Here is an 11611-nt window from a genome sequence, read left to right on the forward strand (position 1 = left end):
ACCATAACTAAAAGAACACAGGTCGCTATCACGATTTTATCGTTCACATTCTTGAACTGTGTTATTTGGTTCAATGAATGGGCCAATAAGGCTGCCCCCAAACATTTTTTTATCTCATCTACATTCAGAAACATAAAAGGAACTGTAGATGCATCCACCGACGGGCGTACCAAACATCCTATCATAGAAAGGATATATGCTCTCAAATACCTATCTAAGTTCTCATCACTCACGTCATTGGGAACATTACTCAAACTATACAATGATTTTAAAGATATCTGGGATTTCGTCTTCTCACTAACAAATTCATCAGATCCTAGGAGTTCTAAACATAACATCTTGCATTCAGTATTTTTATAATCTTTCCCAGTCACAGGCGCCATCAATTGGTAACCCCAATATTCTTACAACGTCATCTAGAGTGAAGACTATCATCTGATTACCCAAAATAAAAAAACAACTATATTCTAAGGAATAACAATTGATAAAAGACATGAATTAATTCATGTCTGACATCATATTTGAACTCATCTTGTAGACTACGTCGAAACCGGAACCAATATCTATTTGTAGAACTCGGTTGTCTGGAATCCGGTTGGCCAACATATTTTGATGAGTCATGTTGGTGGCCTGAAACGTAAACAATAAAAAACATGTCAAGATAAAGCTTTCTAAATTGTATTCGTTGTCACATGAATTTACGCAATCACATAAAAAAGTTACCTTCATTTTATCAGGAAAGATGATCTCGATTCTGTAGACGTTAAGGCTGGTTTGCCCTAAAAATTACCCCATAGAATAAATTAAGTTATACTTTTGTTATCCAAAGCCGAAATCTTTCATTAAAAAAAAAAACAAAAACTGAAATCCCTCCTTTTATTTTGAACAATATGAAAAATCAGTTCGGTTATTTCAACTTTCGAAAGTCATCCCTCACAATGGTATTATTAATTATTTGATCAGACAAGCAAGGACATTTATGTTAATTGAATAGTAACTGTTTAATACAGTACATTATTTCTAATTGCACACAATTCCTAACATACAGAAAATTATTGATATTAAGACACGATTCACGAAGGATCCTTAAATTTGAGTAAAATAATTAAAAAAATCACAATTTGAGAACCTTAGGTTTTGAACGTGAATGGATGACACAATAATTTGATAGCATAAATTTGCTGCTATGTTAAAAGGACCAAGTTAAAAAAAATGATTTTCTTTTTACGAAACAAAAATGATGTGTATAATAATTTCGCTCTTATTATCATAAAATAATATTTATTTTTAAAACTTTAATCTTAAATTTATCCATATTTTAAAATTCAATTATATGTTTAACTATATTTTAAAATTTTTAGATAGTTTACTACTTCCAATAAAAAATATGAAAAAAATCATTAATTTGAAAAAAATTAATTATGATATATTTAATTAAATGCAAATGGATGGAATTGATAATTAAAAAACTTGTAGGTGAAAAATCGAGAAAATGTCTTTTTGGTCCAATAACTTGTTCATTTTTTGGTTTTGATTCATTAATTTTTCAAAGTTTAGTTTTAGTATACTAACTTTTAGTTTTCGGGTATTTTGGTTCAAATGCTGATGTGGCACTAGAAAATGCTGACGTGACACCGAAAAATGCTGACATGTCTAGATGTCACGTCAACAATTGGACCTAAATCATTAAAAATTAAAAATTAGTGTACCAAAACCAAATTTTGAAAAGTTAATGGACCAAAACAAAAAATATTTAAGTTATTGGACCAAAAAAACATTTTTCCATTTTTTTCCCCACAAATTTTTTAATGATCAATTCCATCAATTTGCATTTAATTAAATATGTCATAATTGGTCCGACTGAAAAATTTATAATTAATGAATATAATACTTCTATGGCGGAGTATATAATTAATGAAAAATCCTAAACCCTGAACCCTACAAGTATTTTGACTTCTTTATCTCATTCAATCGTCTGAGTGAGTTTATTTATCTTTTTCCTGATCTTTGTTTTTTTTTTTTTTTTAACTTGGTCCCTTTCACATTGCAGTAAATTTTTACTATCAAATTGTTGCGTCATCCATTCACATTCAAAACTTAGGGTTCTCAAATTGGAAAATTTTCATGATACTACGCGAATTTAAGGATCCTTCGTGAATCGTGTCTTTATATCAATAATAATAATTTTTCTGTGTTGTAGGAATTGTGTGCAGTTAGAAATAATGTACTGTATTAAACAGTTACTATTCAATGAACATAAATGTTCTTGCTTGTCTGATCAAATAGTTAGGAATACCATTGTGAGGGATGACCTTGGAAAATGAAATAGCCGAGCTGATATTTCATTTTGTTCAAAATAAAAGGAGGTATTTCAGTTTTTTTTTAAAAAGAAAGATTTCGACTTTGAATAACAAGAGTATAACTTAATCTTTTTTGTGTGGTAATTTTTAGGTCAAACCAGTCTTGACGTCTACAGAATCGGGATCATCTTTCCTTCTAAAATTAAAGTAACTTTTTTATGTAATTGCGTAAATTAATGTGACGACGAATTATATTTGAAAAGATTTATTTTGACATGCTTTTTATTGTTTACCTTTTAGGCAACCAACATGACCCATCAAAATATGTTGGCCAACTGGATTCTAGACAATCGATTTCTGGAAAGAGTTGTTGGTTCCGGTTTTGACGTAGTCTACAAGATGAGTTCAAATATGAGGTCAGACATGAATTTATTCATGTCTTTTGTCAATTGTTATTCTTTAGAATATAGTTGTTTTATTTTGGGTAATCAGATGATAGTCCCCACTCTAGATGACGTTGTAAGAATATTGGGGTTAGCAATTGATGACGAGCTTGTGACCTGGAAAGATTATAAAAATACTGAATGCAAGATGTTATGTTTAGAACTCCTAGAATCTGATGAATTTGTTAGTGAGAAGGCGAAATCCCAGATATATTTAAAGTCATTGCATAGTTTGAGTAATGTTCCCAATGACTTGAGTGTTGAGAACTTAGGTAGATATGTGAGAGCATATATCCATTATATGATAGGATGTTTGGTATGCCCATCGGTGCATGCATCTACAATTCCTTCTATGTTTCTTAATATAGTTAAGAACGTAGATGCGATAAAAAATTATGCTTGGGGGAAGCCTTATTTGCTCATTCATTAAACCAATTAACACAGTTCAAGAATGTGAACGGTAAAACCGTGATAGCGGCCCGTGTTCCTTTATTTATGGTACATTGCTTTTTCTATTGACATTTTAGTTTACATAAATAAATTTATCTCACTTCTTTTTGCTGATTTTTTTTATATGAATACGTGGAGGGTCTTGCTATAGCAAGTTTGCGTATACAAGGAGAACTAAATCTACCGAGTGAATTTCCTCTGATCGTATCGTGGTCCATCCTTTCGAGCAAGTTCACTCGAGATAATTATAACAAATTGGACCAAATCCGATATGGCCAACTGCTTCAAAATAATGTAGAAAAATCATATTTTTTTTCAACACGATTTACAATGTAGTATTTTGGTTGACTGCTTTTTTTTTTTATGTCAGATTATGTTTAGGCTTTTTGATCGACTTAACCTGAATTTTTTCTTGCCCATCTTCAAGCCTAGATGGACGTTGCATACACAAACAAGCTTCTGATTTGCTTTGAGCAAATTGTACGACATATGTCACACATATGTCCGATGAAGATGGACCTAGTAGTTGAAGATATTGTTGAACTTTTCACTCTTCTCGAGTTTCGGAGTGTGAGGTGCACCTATCCGGTTAAGCAGGATTGAGCTGCTAAATTCGCTCAACAAGTCGCGAGTTGGAATAATAGGAGACTACATTATATATATGTCATCCTCAAAGATTGACTGATACTTTGTTTAATTTGAATTAATTTTTCACTTTGTTGAAAATTATATACACATTATTATGTGTAATGCAACATTATTATGTTGTTTTTTATTTGAAGATCTAGGAGTCAATGTACCACCTCCTCATCATCATGAGGATGAGTAGTTGTTGACTGTGGGGTTTTTGTGTGCTTGTGGACTGAGACCTATGCACAAGATAATCCAGAATTTTGAAGATACGTGATTCATGCTATATTAAAGATTATCGTGCACAAATGACTGCAACCATTTTGGCCTATGAATATGAGATGCTTAACCCTTTGGCTAGAAATTCTATATTTGAACGATGATGTTGGTTGTTTAGTTTTGCATGTTTTGAAATCTGGTTTACGGTGCAACAAATGTTACCATTACCTTTGATTTTGACATTAACTTTAGATTAATGTGGGTACAATATAACCTAAGTTGTGACATATAATAAACTTATTTTATCTTATAGAAATCTGGTGTTATATGAACTATGTTGGCCTACAATATTCTACGTGAAGATGTGGTACACTTTGACATAAATTATGGTATAATATAACGTAAGTTGTGGTGCAATAAACGCGCACATGTGGTACAGGGTGTGCCAAAGATTTGGGTCTTTATTTGGACAACAGGATTTGTTGAGATTTTGAAAATTAGTTATTGAATGCGTGAATCTCAAATATTTATGTTCAACGAGTGAACTTGGTTATCAGTTCTGAGATAACCAAAATCGGAAGATCATTCGGAGCAGATATGTCATTTTCAATGATCAAGTATTGTACAAGGACAAGTTGGACATTGGAGCTCAATGTCCTGAAGTCAAGAACACAAATGAAGTGCCATTGATAGATATTATTTCAATGAATGAGTCGGAGGATAGTAACCAAAGAAGAAGAAACCACACAAGAAGTTGACCCACAAACTCCGGTGATTGAACTCAGGAGATCTTCGAGAACCATAAGACCATAATAGAGATACTCCCCTGTATTTCATTATATTTTGCTAACAAATAAAGGTGAACCACATACCTTTGAAGAAGCAATGCAAAATGATGATTCAATCAAGTTGGAGTTAACCATGGAAGATGAGATGGATTCACTGTCATCCAATCAGACGTGGGAGTTGACGGAACTTCCGAAAGGCAAAAAGACATTACACAACAAGTTAGTGTACCGACTGAAAGAATAAGATGGTAGCAAGCGGTACAAGACAAGACTTGTTGTAAAAGGTTTTCAACAACGGGAAGATGTTGATTACACCGAGATTTTCTATCCATTGGTGAAGTTAACCACTATCAGAATTGTATTTGGACTAGTGGCAAAAGAAGACTTGCATATGGAGCAGTTATGTAAAGACGTTGTTTCTTCATGGTGACCTAGATGAATTAATTTATATGAAACAGCCACAGAGATTTGAAGTACGAGGGAAAGAGAAATTGGTATGCAAACATCAGAAGAGCTTGTACGGTCTCAAACAAGCTTCAAGACGTGGTACAAGAAGTTTGATGGATTCATGAGCAACAATGGTTTTTTAGGTACCAAGCTGATCACTGCTGTTATGTGAAAAAATTTGGCGGTTATTATATCATACTACTGTTATATGTAGATGATATGTTGATAGCAAAATCTTGTATGGAGGAGATCGATAAACTCAAGAAAGAGTTATCAAAAGATTTTGCTATGAAGGATTTGGATGCTGCAAATCAAATCGTTGGAATGAGAAATTAAGAGATCGGGTGAATGGTATCTTGAAGTCATCTCAAGAAGACTACGTGAAAAAGGTGGTTAGCAGATTTAATATGAATGAAGTTAAAGCTTTGAGTCATTTGGCTAGTCATTGCAAAATAACCAAAGCCCAATCACCATCAACAGAGCAGGAGCATGCTTATATGAACAAGGTTCATTATGCTTCTGCTGTCGGAAGCAGCTCATGTATGCAATGATGTGCACAAGATCATATATAGCACATGCAGTGGGAGTTATGAGCAGGTTTATGAGCAATCCTAGAAAACAACACCGGACGGGAAGCAGTGAAATGGATTCTCAGTTACTTGAAAGGTACTATTAGTTTATCTCTATGTTTCATGAGGACTAATCAGGACTTACAAGAATACGTCGATACCGATATGAGTGGTGACCTAGATGACAGAAAAAGTACTATCGGGTATGTGTTTACCTTAGGTGGTACGACAGTAAGGCGAGTGTCTAACCATTCATAAAAATTTTATAAATTGTTGCACCTTAAAAAATTCTAATAAATCCACCAATCTCTGGGCTAAGATCTCTGTTCTAGATATGTTCTTAATATTTTCATTTTTTTCAATTTTGACTCAAAAATAAATGATCTATGCATTTCCCGTGCAATCTCTGTGGTAGGATTCATGTACTGGATCCATGCCTAAAGTTTTTATTTTGGTAAATTTTTTACTCATAAAAAGCGTCGCTACGTCAGCACTTTGGCAAATGAAAAAACAGGCTAAAAGCCAAAAAAACAACGTAACATACAAAATAAAAACCCATATTTGAATATTTATAAATCTAAAACTTAAAATAGATATACATATAAATCATTACTATTATCCCTTAAATTAAAGAAAATGATAAGATCAAAAGTATAATTTTAAGAATAGATTGTTTACTAAATATTATGTTATATATCATTTATAATATAATAATTCGAACATATCTGTCTTTATTTTTTCTATCAATAAAAAATTATTATTCATGATCATGTGTCAATTATATTGCATTTATATTTTTTTACTTGTCCCAAATATATAAGTATTTTTCTATTACCAATATTTATTCTATCATTTTTTAAATATCCCAATTTGATTTGGATTTTTGTAATGAGTTAACTATTATAAAAATAATAAATAATTTATAAATATTTAATAAATATGTTTAAAATTAGAAATTTTTTGTTATTTGATATTTTCGATGAATTTTTTAATGTGTGAAAAAACACACATATATAATATATTTGGGACGAAGATAATATAATTCAATTAAAAAAAATTCATTATTCAAAATAACTGAAATAAAATTATTTCATTGTTCTCGAGGCATTTCAAATAATAACTTGTCCCAACAAATACAATATGCAAGCTTTTACTTAAGGCTGCAAGTGTAACTCACTACATTTGTTCGGTTGGGGTCCTTTTCAAATTCTTTCTTCAATGCAGATAAGTTAATCCCAAACGATTTATTTTTCTTCTTGATATTGAGCAGTTCTTTAGCCTTTGACTCGCTTACCTTTAAATAACTTTGGACAGCCTTAATAGGATATATATGCACTTTCAAATCCTGTAACTTGTAAACCATCAATTGGAAGTCCGATAATGTATAAAACATCCTCCAAACCAAAATCCACGTAAATTTTTTTTTCTCACTTATTATTAGCTTCTTGAAATGAAAAACAATGATCATTTGGCTCGTAAAAATAAATCAAGGAAGTTATAAATTCAAGTTTTGCTTGAGCAATCCATCAGCTTGATTTTCATATCCAGAAACCAGCGGAAACATGTGGCTTTCACTGCATCAGCTACTCTTGAATCAACTTTCCATGATGCAAAATTATTCAAATGCATTGTGCACACCACTGTTATTTCCAAATCCATTGAAAAATCTGTTAACACGCACACACGTATTATATATAGAGTGTTATTTAGTGGTCCCAAAAAACAACCCGACTAAATACACTACCATATATGTTATAGCGATAGCTCACGAAAATCTTGTAAATATACATCGCTGTGTTTTGATCACACTACCAGGTAATGAAAACTATGTATATACATTTACACAGTATATTAAGTACACAAATGGAACAACACAAGAAAAAATTATAAAATTTAACTAAAATTTGTAAATAAAATATTTTCAACACCTGCATAGAATTAAAAGCTCCTTCCCACACTACAAGAAAAAGAGAGATTAGCGATCGAAAACGTCCATGCCCAAAATCTCTTTTGCTAAATTTTATCCATGATACCAATCTCTAATAGTTCCAAACGCAGCTACTGATGTTGCATTTTTTGCCAAAACATTAAAATGAATTTTCTAGAAAGTATCGAAGTTTCCAAAAAAAAATGTTGAAAAATTCTCGGATTGTGATTTGCAACATCAGTAGCAGCGTTTGGAACTATTAGAGATTGGTATGATGAAAGTTTACTATCCAGACAAGTTATTTCGGTCTCTAAAATTTAGCGTCAAAGATTTTGAGCATGGACGTTGTCGACCGCTAATCTCTCATTTTCTTGTAGTGTGGGAAGGAGCTTCTAATTTTGTGCAGGTGTTGAAAACATTTTATTTACAAATTTTAGTTAAATTTTATGATATTTTTTCTTGTGTTGTTGTTCTATTTGTGTGTACTTAATATACGGTGTATATGTATATACATAATTTTGATTACCTAATAGTGTGATCAAAACACAGTAGTGTATATTTACAGGATTTTCGTGAGCTATCGTTATAACTTATATTGTAGTGTATTTAGTGGGGTTGTTTTTTGGGACCACTAAATAACATTGTATGTATAATACATGTGTGCGTGTTAACAGATTTCTCAATGGATTTGAAAAGAACAGTGGTGTGCACAATGCATTTGAATAATTTTGCATCATGAAAAGTTGATTCAAGTGGAGCCGATGCAGTGAAAGCCACATGTTTTCGCTGATTTTTGGATATGAAAATCAAGATGATGGATTGCTCAAGCAAAATTTGAATTTAATAACTTTCTTGATTTATTTTTACGAGCCAAATGATCATTGTTTTTCATTTCAAAAGGCTAATAATAAGGGAGAAAATTTTTTTTACGTGGATTTTGGTTTAGAGGATGTTTTATATATTACTGGATTTCCAATTTCATGGTTTACAAGTTACAGGATTTGAAAGTATATATATATCATATTCAGGATGTCCAAAGTTAATTAAAGGTAAGCGAGTCAAAGGCTAAAGAACTGCTCAATCTTAAGAAGAAAAAAAAATCGTTTGGGATTGACTTATCTGCATTGAAGAAAGAATTTGAAAATAACCCAACCGATCGAATGCAGTGAGTTACACTTGCAGCCTTATATAAAGCTTACATATTGTATTTGTTGGGACAAGTTATTATTTGAAATACCTCGAGAACAATGAAATAATTTTATTTCAGTTATTTTGAATAATGAATCTTTTTTAATTGAGTTATACTATTTTCGTCCCAAATATATTATAAATGTGTGTGTTTTTCACACGTTAAAAATTTATCGAAAATATCAAGTAATAAACAATTTCTAATTTTAAACTTATTTATTAAATGTTTATAAATGATTTATTATTTTTATAATAGTTAGCTCATTACAAAACTCAAAATCAAATTGGGGTATTTAGGAAAATGATAGAATAAATGTTGGTAAATAGGAAAATACTTATATATTTGGGACAAGTAAAAAAAATATAAATGAAATATAATTAGTACATGATCATGAATAATAATTTTTTATTGATAAAAAAAATAAAGACAGATATGTTCGAATTATTATATTATAAATGTTATATAACATAATATTTAGTAAACAATTTATTATTAAAATTATACTTTTGATTTGTTAACATTTTCTTCAATTTAAGGGATAATAGTAATGATTTATACGTATACCTATTTTAAATTTTAGATCTATAAATATTCAAATATGAGTTTTTATTTTGTATGTTCCGTTTTTTTGACTTTTAACCTGTTTTTTTATTTGCCAAAATGCTGACGTAGTGACGCTTTTTATAAGTAAAAAATTTACCAAAATAAAAATTTTAGGCATGAATCCTATCATAGAGATTGCACGGGAAATGCACAGATCATTCATTTTTGAGTCAAAATTGAAAATAAAAATAAAAATATTAGGAACATATCTAGAACAGAGATCCTAGCATTGTTGGTGGATTTATTAGAATTTTTTAAGGTGCAACAATTTATAGAATTTTTTTGAATTGTTAGACACTCAGCTTACTGTCGTACCACTTAATGTGAACACATACCCGATAGTACTTTTTCTGCCATCTAGGTCACCACCCATATCGACATATCCTTGTAAGTTTTGATTAGTCGTCATTAAGCATAGAGATAAACTAGCAGTACCTAAGAATCCATTTCACTGCTTTTCGGTGTTGTTTTCCCGGATTGCTCATAAACCTACTCACAACTCCAACTGCATGTGCTATATATGGTCTTGCGCACACCATTGCATATATGAGCTGCTTCCGACAGCAGAAGCATAATTAACCTTGTTCATATAAGTCTGCTCCTGCTCTGTTGATGGTGATTGTGCTTTTGTTATTTTGAAATGATTAGCCAAAGGAGTACTCAAAGCTTTTACTTCATCCATATTAAATCTGCTAACCACATTTTTCACGCACTCTTCTTGAGATGACTTCAAGATTCCATTCACCCGATCTCTTAAGATTCTCATTCCAACGATTTGCTTTGCTGCATCCAAATCCTTCATAACAAATTTTTTTGATAACTTTTTTTTGAGATTATCGATCTCCTTCATACAAGATCCTGCTATCAACATATCATCTACATATAACATTAGTATGATATAAGAACCACCAAATTTTTTCACATAACAGCAGTGATCATCTTGGCACCTCAAAAACCATTGTTGCTCATGAATCCATCAAACTTCTTGTACCACTGTCTTCGAGCTTGTTTGAGACCGTACAAGCTCTTCTGAAGTTTGCATACCAATTTCTCTTTCCCTCGTACTTCAAATCTCTGTGGCTGTTTCGTATCAATTTCTTCATGTAGGTCACCATGAAGAAACAACGTCTTTACATAACTGCTCCAGATGTAAGTTTTCTTTTGCCACTAGTCCAAGTACAATTCTGATAGTGGTTAACTTCAACAATGGATAGAAAATCTCGGTGTAATCAACGTCTTTCCGTTGTTGAAAACCTTTTACAACAAGTCTTGCCTTGTACCGCTTGTTACCATCATATTCTTTCAGTCGGTACACTAACTTGTTGTGTAATGTCTTTCGGAAGTTCCGTCAACTCCCACGTCTGATTGGATGACAGTGAATCCATCTCATCTTTCATGGCTAACTCCAACTTGGTTGAATCATCATTTTGCATTGCTTCTTCAAAGGTCTGTGGTTCACCTTTATTTGTCTGCAAAATATAATGAAGTGCAGGGGAGTATCTCTCTGGTGGTCTTATTGTTCTCGAAGATCTCCGAGTTCAATCACCGGAGTTTGTGGGTCTATTCTTGTGCAGTTTTTTTTTTTTTTTTTTGGTTACTATCCTCCGACTCATTCATGGGAATATCTATCAATGACACTTCATTTGTGTTATTGACTTCAGGACATTGAGCTCCAATGTCTGACTTGTCCTTGTACAATACTTGATCATTGAAAAGGACATCTCTGCTCCGAATGATCTTCCGATTTTGGTCATCTCTGAACTGATAACCAAATTCACTCGTTAAACCTAAATATTTGAGATTCACGCATTCAATAACTTACTTTTCAAAATCCCAACTAACCCTCGAGTCCAAATAAAGCCTCAAATCTTCGGCATACCCTGTACCACATGTGCGCGTTTATTGCACCACAACTTACGTTATATTGTACCATAATTTATGTCAAAGCGTACCACAACTTCACGTAGAATATTGTACGCCAACATAGTTCATATAACACCAGATTTCTATCAGATAAAATAAGTTTATTATATGCCACAATTTAGG

At 31.8% G+C, this 11611-nt stretch overlaps 1 long non-coding RNA gene across 1 annotated transcript; it reads left to right on the forward strand.

Annotated features, from left to right (window-relative positions):
- The first annotated feature begins 2305 nt into the window (after window positions 1-2305).
- Window positions 2306-4083, forward strand: LOC140863781 (uncharacterized). Its single transcript, XR_012144031.1, has 4 exons — window positions 2306-2366; window positions 2452-2507; window positions 2601-2716; window positions 3621-4083. It is a non-coding gene; the product is annotated as an uncharacterized lncRNA (long non-coding RNA).
- Window positions 4084-11611: the final 7528 nt, after the last annotated feature.

This window comes from Henckelia pumila, chromosome 4 (assembly GCF_033568475.1).
Source record: "Henckelia pumila isolate YLH828 chromosome 4, ASM3356847v2, whole genome shotgun sequence".
In the NCBI taxonomy this organism is placed as follows: Eukaryota; Viridiplantae; Streptophyta; class Magnoliopsida; order Lamiales; family Gesneriaceae; genus Henckelia; species Henckelia pumila.